Source organism: Rattus rattus, chromosome 4 (genome assembly GCF_011064425.1).
Source record: "Rattus rattus isolate New Zealand chromosome 4, Rrattus_CSIRO_v1, whole genome shotgun sequence".
In the NCBI taxonomy this organism is placed as follows: Eukaryota; Metazoa; Chordata; class Mammalia; order Rodentia; family Muridae; genus Rattus; species Rattus rattus.
In genome coordinates, this window is record NC_046157.1 from 23,091,638 (window position 1) to 23,103,900 (window position 12,263).

General features: G+C 41.9%; 1 protein-coding gene across 2 annotated transcripts in view; it reads left to right on the top strand.

Annotated features, from left to right (window-relative positions):
• The window catches only part of Gsk3b (glycogen synthase kinase 3 beta), a 149,107-nt gene that overhangs the window by 40,025 nt on the left and 96,819 nt on the right, over positions 1–12,263 (top strand). The window lies entirely within an intron of this gene.

The following is a 12,263-nucleotide window of genomic DNA, read 5'->3' on the forward strand; positions in this document are numbered from 1 at the left end:
CTGTGTGGGAGGTGCTCTGGAAGGCTGGCCTAACCAATGTGGGAGGTGCTCTGGAAGGCTGTCCTAACCAATGTGGGAGGTGGCCTCTGGGGAGGGCTGGAAGGCCTAACCAATGTGGGAGGTGCTCTGGAAGGCTGGCCTAACCAATGTGGGAGGTGCTCTGGAAGGCTGGCCTAACCAATGTGGGAGGTGCTCTGGAAGGCTGGCCTAACCTGTGTGGGAGGTGCTCTGGAAGCTGGCCTAACCAATGTGGGAGGTGCTCTGGAGGGCTGTCCTAACCAATGTGGGAGGTGCCCTGGAAGGCTGGCCTAACCAATGTGAGAGGTGCTCTGGAGGGCTGGCCCCCAGCAAGGTCAGCCGCATTTCTGACCAGTGTGTGTAGGGCGGTGTCATTCAGGGCTGTGTCTTTTTTCTTTACCCAGGGAGCATTGTTTCTAATGCAGCTTTGTGAGGAGAGACACAAAGTGGCTTAGCTCTGTGATCGGACGTAGTTGGCTATACTCTTCCTTCCTGGATCAATGGAGTTTGGTAGACATACCTAAGCATAATTTAGGCATTTAATCTGCATTAGAAAGATTTGGATATTTGGGGAAATGGTTAGAAAGGTAATTTTATTTATGTATGATGTCTCTTGCAGACCTGACGTAAATGACCATGCTCTTATCTGGTTACTTTTCATAGTTACATAGGTTCCTCTGAAGCTATTAAGTAGTACTCTTATCTTTGTTGAAATTTTAAAATTTCAGGGTTTTTTTGTTTATTTTCCTAAGTTGTCCTATAAAGGACTGCATAATGGTTAATATAAATATGTGTGTATTCACAGTGACAAATAAGCCAAATAAGCCAAGTCCTGTGCCTTCGCTTACTACCTGTGGTTAAGCTTGGTTTTAGATCTTGGGGTTTAGAATGAAATCTGTAGGGAGAAGAAAGGAAGACTCCCCTGCCCCAGTAACTAAGATGCGAGATGTGGGATAACCCCAGGTGTGCTTGAAAATTTGTCTGGGATTGATTTTACTGACGTAAAACTGTTGCAAGCTTACGGGAAAGGGACGGTTTTGTGTGACTGATTGCAGATGTAAGAATGTGGCAATGTTAAGAGTCAGGCTGGCGGTCCCCGTGCTGCTCAGTAACTGAGTGTCTGGAGTCTGGTCAGATGGGAAGTGGGGACAGTGCACCTCTTTGCCATTTTTATTTGAAGAGTCTCACATCAAAGATAGTAGTTTATAAACTAAAGGCACTTTTATTTAATACCTATTTTAAAGCAAGTTTGTGCTTTTGGATTTAGAAAAATTATAGTATTAAATTTACATCAAAACTGTTGGGTGATCTAGTGAGATCTGTTCTTCACACTTCTCTTTGCTTGTAGAAAATCATGCTCTCCTGTTTTCCATTTCTGTTCCTTCTGGTCTTGCAAGAGCAACAGCTGGTAGTAAGCAGTTGATTATTCCTTTGTATGATGATACATTTTCTTAAATGTGTGCTCTCAAGTCTCCTTTTACTCATTTTAGATGAGTTATGAATCTAAAAAGTTGGTTTTTATCAGGCAAAATTAAACTGTTGTATTTTAAAAGGTGTTCTTAACACTTTATATTAAAAGGTGTGAAGACTTTACTCAAAGTGTGAGCTTCTGTTGGACTGAGTTTTCTTGGATTTCTTTGGAATATGCATGACTCAGTTTACTTCCACCTTTAGGTGCATTGAACAGTGTACAGAACTTGTGGATTGGATGACCAGGGTTTAGTTTCTGATCTTACTATATAATCCAGTTAGTTTCTGAGTTTTCACCCCCTTCTCCCTGGTTTCAAATCATTTTTCTCTCCCTTTTATAGTGGTTGGCCTATGATGGATACGGGTAACACACCTTGTAAACTCTGAAGTGCTCCGTCAGCGTTGTGTGCTGATCTTGGCTGGCCGCAGGGAAGCTCGTCAGACCGTCTGGTTTTGTGTTTGCCACCTCTTTTGAAGTCTGCTGTGTTTATTTCAGTCACTCTCATCTCTGTAGTTTCTAAAGGATACTACTGGCAGCTGCAGATTTTTAAAAAAAAAACTCAAACGAGCAGTTACTTTATGTTTTGCTGTGTGTGGGTGTGAAATGGGGTCGTTTCTAGAAAGACTGGTGAACATGGTTGATGCCTTCAATTAATGGAGTTTGGTTGTTAAGTAGTGATTAGTAAAACATTGGTCCACCTGTAGTAAACAGTGGTTCTAGAGAACACAGACTCTGTGTCAGATACTTCTCTGCAGTTTTTAGATTAATAATTTTACACTTAAAAGTATGTAAAGATGAACTTGTGTGATGTGCTATGGGAAAGAAGCAAGGTTTTTTTTGGTGCATATTTCAGTGGAAAGCAAAGTTGAACGAGTGCTACAGTGTGTCACTGGGTTGACAGAAGGCAGGCCGTATTTTCCATGAAAGGGTTGAGTGGTAAGTCCTAACAGACCTAAAACGTGTAGAGTGTTAGTTCTGATGCTGCACTCAGGATTGGCTAGAACTCGATTCACCAGTTTTATAAGATGATTTTTCTGGCTTTCTTTTGGATTTGTGGCTGGGCAGGAAGCCCTCATTCAGAATCATAGATCTTAAAGTAATTATTTGCTTTTTTACTGTAAGTACTTTTAATGAATTCTTTCCTTCTGGGTATGGTGTATTACTACATTGGTAATCTGGTAAATTAGCTTTTAAAGGGAAAATGCCTGTCTGTCTCCCTTTGTTTCTCAGGTGTGCAGTTTGGTAAGCACATGAAAATTTTAAATGTCAAAGTTCTAAAGTCAAAGCAACTTGGGCATACTGCATACCCTTTAGATATCAGATACTTGTTTCTAAAACCTGTGGTAATTATTTCAAGTGTGGTATTAGATCAAGTCAAATATTTATTCATTTTTGGTTTGGTTTGATTCTCTTCTAGTTCATGGAAGCTAGAAAAAATAGGAAATGTGCTTGATTCTATGAATTTTAGTAAAATAATATCTAAGTTCAGAGTTAAATTAGTGCAGTTCATTTTTATTTTGACGTTTTTGCTTGGTTTAAAGTACAGTTATAGTTAAGAGAAGATAGAAATATGTTCATTAAAGCTAGTTCAAAACAAGTATAGCTATTTCCAAGTAAAATTTTGGGTAGCTACTAGGGTCTGTTGCCAGACTTTTCTGTGAAGTATTTGAAGTTTAGTTTTGCTGAACACAGTTAGGTTTTGGACCTGGGCAGCAATGTGTCAATAGCCAAGCCCATAGTATATTGTTGGAGAGGGAGCAACTCTTCTGGACTCTGGTAAACCCACGTGTGGCAAATACCACCCTCTTTTCAGTAAGTTCTGAATCATATTTTGCTGTTCTAAAGGCGTTTGTGCTTTCACCCCGGGATTTGGATCCGATCAGCGGCAAGCATAGAAAGAAGTGGAAGCAGAGGTGCAGAATCAGTCAGTCCTCAGTGGAGCAGTGCTGCTGCGAGAGCAGCCTCCGCTAATCCCGAGACAGCATTTGCTGAGCGCTTTCATTGTGTTAAATCCTGTGCTAATAATAAGCAGGAGGGAAATGATCAAGATAACCTCTGTTTTTCTAAGAGTTCTTAGCTAAGTGAGGGGCCAATGCTTTTACTAAGTATAGAACATTGCGATAAGCACCACAGTAGGCCACAGTCAGAGGTACGAGAGCCCTGCAGACAGGGAGGATGTTGTTGTTTCTGCTCAGTAAGTCAGAATTCCAAGAGTGTAATTTATTGAGCACCCAGTATATAGTGCGTCATTAAATAAGTCAAACTACCTAGTGAGTGGTTAGCATTCCTCAGAGAATCCTCCAAAGTGGCTGGCACTCCTATATTACAGATACATAGCAGTAGGCTGGATGCTTCAAAACATGGGGTCCGTTACCCAGCAGCGGGGTGGAGTCCTTTGGTTTTATTTGGAAAGTGGGCAGGCAAGGAGAAACTCTTCAAGGACTTGTCTTGACTGACTTTCTTCCTTCCTTCCTTCCTTTCTCTCTCTCTCTCTCTCTCTCTCTCTCTCTTGAATTTTTTTCTGTTTCTAGTGTGAGTGTTTGGTATCAGTGGCAGCAGGCAAGCATAACAATAGTGATGAACTGGCTGGTTTTGCGTGTCAACTTGACACAAGCTGGAGTTATCACAGAGAAAGGAGCCTCCCTTGAGGAAATGCCTCCATGAGACCCAGTTGTAAGGCATTTTCTCAATTAGTGATCAAGAGGGGAGGGCCTGTTGTGGGTGGTGCCATCCCTGGGCTGGTGGTCTTGGGTTCTATAAGAGAGCAAGCTGAGCAAGGCAGGGAAGCAAGCCAGTAAGTAACATCCCTCCATGGCCTCTGCATCAGCTCCTGCTTCCTGACCTGCTTGAGTTCCAGTCCTGACTTCCTTTGGTGATGAACAGCAATGTGGAAGTGTAAGCCGAATAAACCCTTTCCTCCCCAACTTGCTTCTTGGTCATGATGTTTGTGCAGGAATTCAAACCCTGACTAAGACGAGTGGGTAACACCTTTTGTTTTGTAGCTCTTGTGTAGGCCTGTTTACCAGAACAGTTACAGATCGTAGGCAGTTGGCCTTGCAGCTTATGTACCTCAGTTTTGGGTTTCTCAGCTCTTCACAGCAGCTACTGTTACAGCTTTGTGACAGTGTTATGGCTTTCCTGCACGCTCTCTTCTCTCTTCTCTCTTCTCTCTCTCTCTCTCTCTCTCTCTCTCTCTCTCTCACACACACACACACACACACACACACACACACACACACACACACACACCGCCCCATTCTCCACTCCCCACCCCCAATTGTTGCTTCTGTTGCTGTTGGCCTTAACCTGTTTCTGTAACTAAGGGCACCTGGCCGCTTCAGTGCACTGGAAGCTCAGCTTGTCTCCTGCTTAGCTCGCCCTCTACTGTCTGATCACTCTGGGCAGTTGTGCAACTCCATGCCTCTGCTGCAAGTGCAGAATTCCCTTGGTTTTGCAGTTCAGTTAGAAGATCCATGTCCTCTGCAGCTTTCAAAATAGCTGGAAACTCCACACCTCTGTAGTGTGTTGAACTGCGGCGTCCATCGTTGCCCCACTCTGTGGCCACTGTCCTGTGCCGCTGCCTGTGCAGTCTGCTCCACTAGAAGCAGGCAAGAAAAGCCCACCTGGGAAAATCTTTTTATTGCACCTAATGTTGTAGCATTAGGGGAGGCAACACAGGAGTGTTAATTAGTTGGCTCAAAAAGTGGTCCTCCTTCATACACATGAGGGCTATGACAGTCATGCTATTGTCCTTTCTGGGTCTGTCACAGCAGTCCTGCTAGGCCACCAGTGAAAGTGCACTCCCAGTCTGACCTGGGGGTAATGACTGAAGTGTCTCAGGGCTTCATAAACTTTTTCTTCTTATGACCCCTCTTTTTGTTTGAAACAAATCTAGGCAACACCAGGTGTATCGATATCTAAAATAGGTGCACAGCGCTAGCAAGATCGCTGAGTGGGTAGGGACACCCACTGTCCAAGCCTTATGATGTGAGTTCAGTCCCCCGTGTGAGACAAACCACACACACACACACACACACACACACACACACACACACACACACACAGAGCATAGTGTCATTTTAAAATTCTAAAACAAATATATATAATACAGTGTACATTTACTGTTAATAAGTCAAATATATTTCAGAAAATTCATTATAGGTATAATTTTCCCACTTACTAAAGACAAAATCAAGTTTGCATACTAATAATGTAGATGTTTATTTTTACATAAATAATTAAATCGGTAAATATTTGATACTGCATGATGAAGAATATCTTCAGAATTCTATGTGAGGTAAGCACACTGCCGTTGATCCCTGCTTCAGAGGTTTCATAGTTGATGAATATCTTCACGTAGACTGATCAATGCTGAGAATACCGCTTTGCATCAGTACGCAGGGTAGCATGGTAGAAGTGGGTTGACACGGTGTTAACAACGTGACAGATGTTAGTACTGTCTGAGAGGTGAGCCTTTGGATAAGTCCGTGGGGATTGTTGAGTGAGGTGATCTGCCCACCCACTGCAGATAGCCTCGTTCCTCAAACGTGGAATCCTAGAACACATACCTGGGCACGAACACTTGTGCATGTCTCTGCTCAAGCTCCCATGCAGGGACTCTTCTGTTGCAGTAGACTGTAGCCTCTGCTGGGAGCTTTGCATACTGTCGTGGGGTTCTGAGTTGTGTCTTTCTAAAACCAGATATTTACTTCATTGTGTGTGTGTGTGTGTGTGTGTGTGTGTGTGTGTGTGTGTTTTCCTGCATGCATGTATGTCATGACATATGTAGAGTGTGGGTGTGGATCCCTTGGAACTGGAGTTAAAGTTGATAACTGTAAGTCTACCGTGCGGGTTCTGGGACTTAAACTCTGGTCCTCTGAAAGAGCAACAATTGCTCTAAACTGCCGGGCCATCTCTCCAGCTTCAACAGCAATTTTAAAAATAAAACATTTTAATATAATACAATTTGGAGATATATAATTTGTTATACATCCAGGAATGACGGTAGAAAATATGAAAAGTCTTTGCTTTCTCTAAACCATTATCTGTAAGAGCCAAAAAACTTTGTATATATTTATATGCATAGTAAAACGCTGTAGTTCATAGTGTACAGTAGTCTTCAACCTGAATGAAGGCGTTTCAGGATCGGCAGTCTGTGCCGTAGCAGTGCGGTCATCAGCACAACTCACGGTGTGTGTAGAGCAACCTTGCCTGCAGCGAATGAGCACGGTGCAGTGCGGTGCGGCCGGGCGAGCCCTTTCAGAACCAGATTCAGCTCACCCTTCTTGCTTAGTTAGTTTACCCTAATGCTTTACATAGGATTAGGTGGGGTTGACATTTTTTTACTAAAAATTTTTTTACCTAGACATCGCCCTGGAATGAGCTGCTGCCCATTAGGAGTGACTGCTTTACTGATTTCCTGGTGTTCCTTTTCTTTCTTCCTCAGCTTCATTGCCCCAGCATCTGTGAGCAGTGACACTGTGGTGTAGAAAATCCCCAAAGAAGAGTTGAATTTTAGAATTTGTCCATTCTGAAGCTGTAGCTCTTGATTTTCCTTTTTGACTTTTATGTTGTCCATGTATCTAAGCAAAGTTGTTTTCTTGGGAGAGCATCTGCTTTAATAGTTGTCCTTTAGGCAGTTAACATAGAGCTGGGTTTTTTTTAAACCTGAAAATTGACAGCAGCCAGTGTTTCCTTTTCCGACAACCATAATCTTAGTTGAAAATTACAGTTATTTCCCTTTGTGATTAAGAAATGATAGGTAGTGTTACTCTCCACACAGTGCCGCTCTTAGGTAGGAAGCATGGAAGCTTGGCAGCCCCTTGGCAGCCCCAGTTGGCATGTTGTACTCCGGTCAGTGTGTGTCATACAAGGAGCCCATGGTCTTGAGGCAGAGGGCGAGTTTTACAGGTATAGTTGTTACAACTCTACTGCCCCCTTCAGGTCACGGGAGCAGCACGTGGACGGTTTCAGGGCCATTCTCTGGGCTGTGGGACTTAGTAACATTCCCTAAAACCCTGTTGGTTAGATGTTTCACTTGTTGCTTTTTCTCAGCTCTGAATCTTGAGAACTGGCCTCTTTAAGAGGAAGAAGGAAAAAAAGAGAAAGGGCTGGAGAGATGGCTCAGAGGTTTAAGAGCACCGGCTGCTCTTCCAGAGGACCCAGGTTCAATCCATAACACTCAAATGGGAGCTCACAACTGTGTGTTCCAGGGAATCTGACACTCTCACACAGACATACATGCAGGCAGAACACCAATGCAGATGAAATTTAAAAAAAAACTTAAAAAAGGAAAAAAATCAAATTAGTGGTTTTGCTAAAATAAGTAAAGTTTGTGTTAAGATGTATTAATTCATGTAATTTTGTGTAAAAATCTCTAGAATCTCTTTTTTTTTTTTTTTCTTTTTTTCGGAGCTGGGGACCGAACCCAGGGCCTTGTGCTTACTAGGCAAGCGCTCTACCACTGAGCTAAATCCCCAACCCCTAGAATCTCTTAAATTATTAGTCTTTTTTTAATTCTTCTTATTGAGGTGGGCTTTTGAGTTTTTAGATGCTCATTCCACATTTGTATTCTAGATTTAACAGTCTTCAGCGAAACAGTCTTTGTTTTGTATGTATTATTGTGTGTGTGATGTGTGATGGGTGTGAGCATCGTGTGTTCCGTTGTACATGTGTGGAGGTCAGAGGACCTGAGCAGCGTGTGTTCCATGGCGCATGTGTGGAGGTCAGAGGTCCTGAGCACTGTGTGTTCCATGGCGCATGTGTGGAGGTCAGAGGTCCTGAGCATCGTGTGTTCCATGGCGCATGCGTGGAGGTCAGAGGACCTCTCCAGTTTCCAGCCTGGGTTTTCCCTGCACAGCAGCACTCTACTTGCCGAGCCATTTTGCTGTCTGGAATGTGGTTGTTACATTGCATAAGGTCTTCCCATTATTTTCATGAGGGATTTATTGTGATTGATATATTTCGGGTTTCTCTACGGTGGTAAAAAGCAAGGAGATACACCTTTTCATTGCTGGTCCTGTAGCAGGAAGTGTGGACCATGTGACCAGATTGGGATTGCCCCAGAGTGACGGGAGTCTCTGGTCAGCAAGAGGCTTGGAGCTGTGCTCTGCTCCACTGCTCTGTGTTCTACCCGAGAGATGGTGACAGTTAGTAAAGACTGATTTTATTTTAATGGTTTGTGTCATATAACTGGAGTGAGAACTGTTATGCCATATATTCTAGGAAATTTTAGTGCTAGGCAGAGTGGTTTATTTCTTTTTCTAATGTGACAGACATATTATAATTTTTAGTTTTTCATGAGGATTTGGTTTTTGTATGCCAGTGGTGTTCTAATGTAGTACAAGATAATCTAACTTTTAGTAGTGAATAATCTTCAGTTATTTGGATGTCAAGGAGTGTAATCTTTGAAATTTTTGTCATTTTATTTTTTTAATATTTTATTTTACTTTTTATTTTTCAAGACAGGGTTTCTCTGTATAATAGTCTTGGTTTCACTGTACCCAGTTTGTAGACCAGGCTGACCTTAAAATCACAGAGATCCACCTGCCCCTGCCTCCTGAGTTTTGGGATTAAGTGTTTGTACCACCATGCCTGGCTCATTCCTGAAGACAGATCCACACTCTTTTGAAGTTAAACTTGAAATAAAGCCGTCAGAAATAAAAGTTCTAGGATTCTTGAGCTGTGTATAGCCTGAAAGCCATTGCTTCTCGGTTACTGCAGGTGCGGCATGATAAAAGAGCTCTCTGCGGTCTCTCTAAGTGCTTAAGAGAAAATGAAATAAATCTAGTTTCTACTAAAGGATTGGTCATTGTCTGCAGCAGTCACCACTCAGAGGAGAGGGCGTCAAGAATCTTGGTGTGGTGGGGTAGGGTAGCACTTGGGGTAGAGGCAGGTGATCCTTGAGTTCAAGGATCCCTGGTTAATATGAGGAGTTTGAGGCCAGCCAGATCTATACAGTAAGACCCTGCTCCCCACATCCACACTTCACCTCCCCCATCCCCCCAAATCTTGACTAGGCACAGATAAAGGCTATTTGGTTTTTCTACTCTACTCAGTACTTTAGCAGTTACTTTATTTCCACCTCTTCCCATTTGCCAGTCAGGATGCTGGGATAACTAGGCATTCCCACGCCGAGGACTTGGCAATGGAAAAAGGGTTGTTGGTTGTCTGCAGTAGTGTGCACTCTGTCCTGAAACATGAGGAGGTTCTGGGAGTCCTCCCTGCAGAGGCTCACGGGGGAGGTCATCCTAGATGCTGCTGTGCTAGCATGTCTTACAGGAACCAAGTCAAAACTCTGGTTCCTCTTTCTGTGTTGAATTGTCCTCGTACAGTAGAAAGGCACACTTTTTCTTTGTACTATGGAGCCCAGCGACCATTCATACAAGTTATCTGCTCCAAAGTAGGAATGCTTTGTTCTGTGAATTAGACCTGAGATTTGGAAAGCAGACTTGTTTAATAGACTTAGTAATTCAGAGTTCTTGACAATGTGGCTTATCTTTCATACTATGGAAAAAACACTTTAGGAAATCATTTTAGCTTTTTATTTTTCTAATAAAATGTATCCAATACTTTGTGTTATAGTTTTTCTACATCTCACTGCCCTGCATCTCTTGATTTAGAGTTTAATTTTAAAAGACTGTGAACCTATCTTTAACAAATAAGGTGGGTATTGTACTGAGGCAGGTGGGTCTCTGAATTCCAGGCTGGCTTTGTATATAGTGAGTTCCAAGACAGTCAGGGCGATAGACAGAGACCTTGTCTCAAAAACCAAGAGCCAAAACAAAGCAAAAGAAAAAAGAAAAGAAAAAGATAAGAAAACTAAGATTTTTTTTCTTAAGGAAGAGCGAGAAGGTAGAATTGACAGCCAATTAAAAAATTGTAATTAAGATAAGCAGTCAGAATTTTGAAGATAGAACTTGGTAGGTTTTAGAAAACATCTGGGTTATGACTTAAGCACATATTTAAGAGCTCTGAGGCGTACAATACGTGTGTTGGCTGCTGCTGTTTGTATGCATTCAAAACATACATAGGAGTGCTTAAATAAAAACTGGTGGTGATGTGTCATTCACAAATGATGCAATGCTAATTTGAAATTTGCGTTAATTAAGCAATATATTTTTGAGTGTTTTGCCTTGAAACTAAAAGCATAATGCAGACTACCCGCAGTTATGCAGTAAATCACCTGGCTATCTTTAGAAGTCACTCATAACTTTCAGTCATTGTTTTCTACCTGATATGAAGGATATCTTAAGGAAAGGTTGATCTCAGTCATTGCATATTGGCTTTTGTCTGTGTAAAATGGACATGCATATTGTCATTGTTTGCCACCAACATTCTAAGTGTTCATTTATCAAGAACCTGATGTTTGGGAAATGCTTAAGAGAGTTAGTGTGAGTTTACTTAGCATCTTAAAATCACGGGCTGGAGAGATGGCTCAGCGGGTAAGGGCACTGACTGCTCTCCCAAAGATCTTGAGTTCAAATCCCAGCAACCACATGGTGGCTCACAACCCTCTGTAATGAGATCGGATGCCCTCTTCTCGTGTGTCTGAAGGCAGCTACAGTGTACTTATATATAATAAATGAATAAATCTTTAAAAAAGAGTAAAAGACACACAGTGGAAGAGAAATAGAGACAAAGATCGTTCAGTGAGGCCAAAGAACTTACATTATATACATATAGTTTTATATTTTGTATTGGTTTGGTGTTAACATTTGTTAGAAAAGAGAGCCAAGGGGGTTGGGGGAGTCATGATTGTCATTTCTAGGTGATTGTAGTTTCTGGAACTTAGGTGTATTGTGAAGTCATTAAAAGAACAGTTTAAAGCCCTTGAGAACCATCTGTGGACTAGGAAAGTTTGGAGTTCAGAGACGATTGTGGACTGCCTAGTCAGATGGGAAGTTGGTCCTGAGCTTCAAGGGCTCATTTTGGATTGCCGCTAAGGATGAGGCAACGGAAAAAGGTAAGGAAAGGTCTGTAAATGGGATGAAGGTGTGGCGGTAAGCCACACATGGGTGCAACTCAGACTGGGGTTTATTGTGCTTGGTTTTATGCTATCCCTAAAGTAAAGCTCTAGTCCTCGTGTGACTATGTTCTCACAGGTATTACTGTACACACGCACTTGAGGTTAAAAGAGTAAGATCAAGGAGAGCAAAACTCAAGGCCTTATTTTCCAGAAGTCACAATGGTCAGGTCGGAGATGGTCTACTCATACATTTTTAGTTATATTTATTTGTTTTTAAGTAAATGGGCTTAAAGATGAGTTAGACACAAGTCATGAGGGAGTCCACTTTGTCTTGGGGCAGCTTTAATTTCATTGCATCTATTTGTGTATGTAGCCTCTCAGTGTGTGCCCAGAGTGGCATTAGCTGTGACAGCTGGCTTCCCATCAGTAGTGTTCAAAATTACATATTCTCCACAGTTTCATTCACACACATTTTAATCCTATCTCTCCTCCCTGTTGTCTTCTGTTATTCACCCTTCCTCCAGACCTCTTCTTACAACTCCGGTATCTGTACCATGACAATAATACATTGCAGGCACTTGTTTTCAGCAAAAGATATTATGTATTTAAATGAAGCAGAATAGGCATAATTAGAATGACTAAATAAATGGTGGGTTAAATTGCTTATAATTGAAAACTATCTTACATGCTAAATTGATAAGTATTTAAGTAAAGAGTGCCTTTACTTTGTATGTGTTGGTAGGTTTGGGTTTTTGCTTGTTTGTTTGTAAACTTCTATATAGTGCTCATTTGTGTTTTAAATCTCTC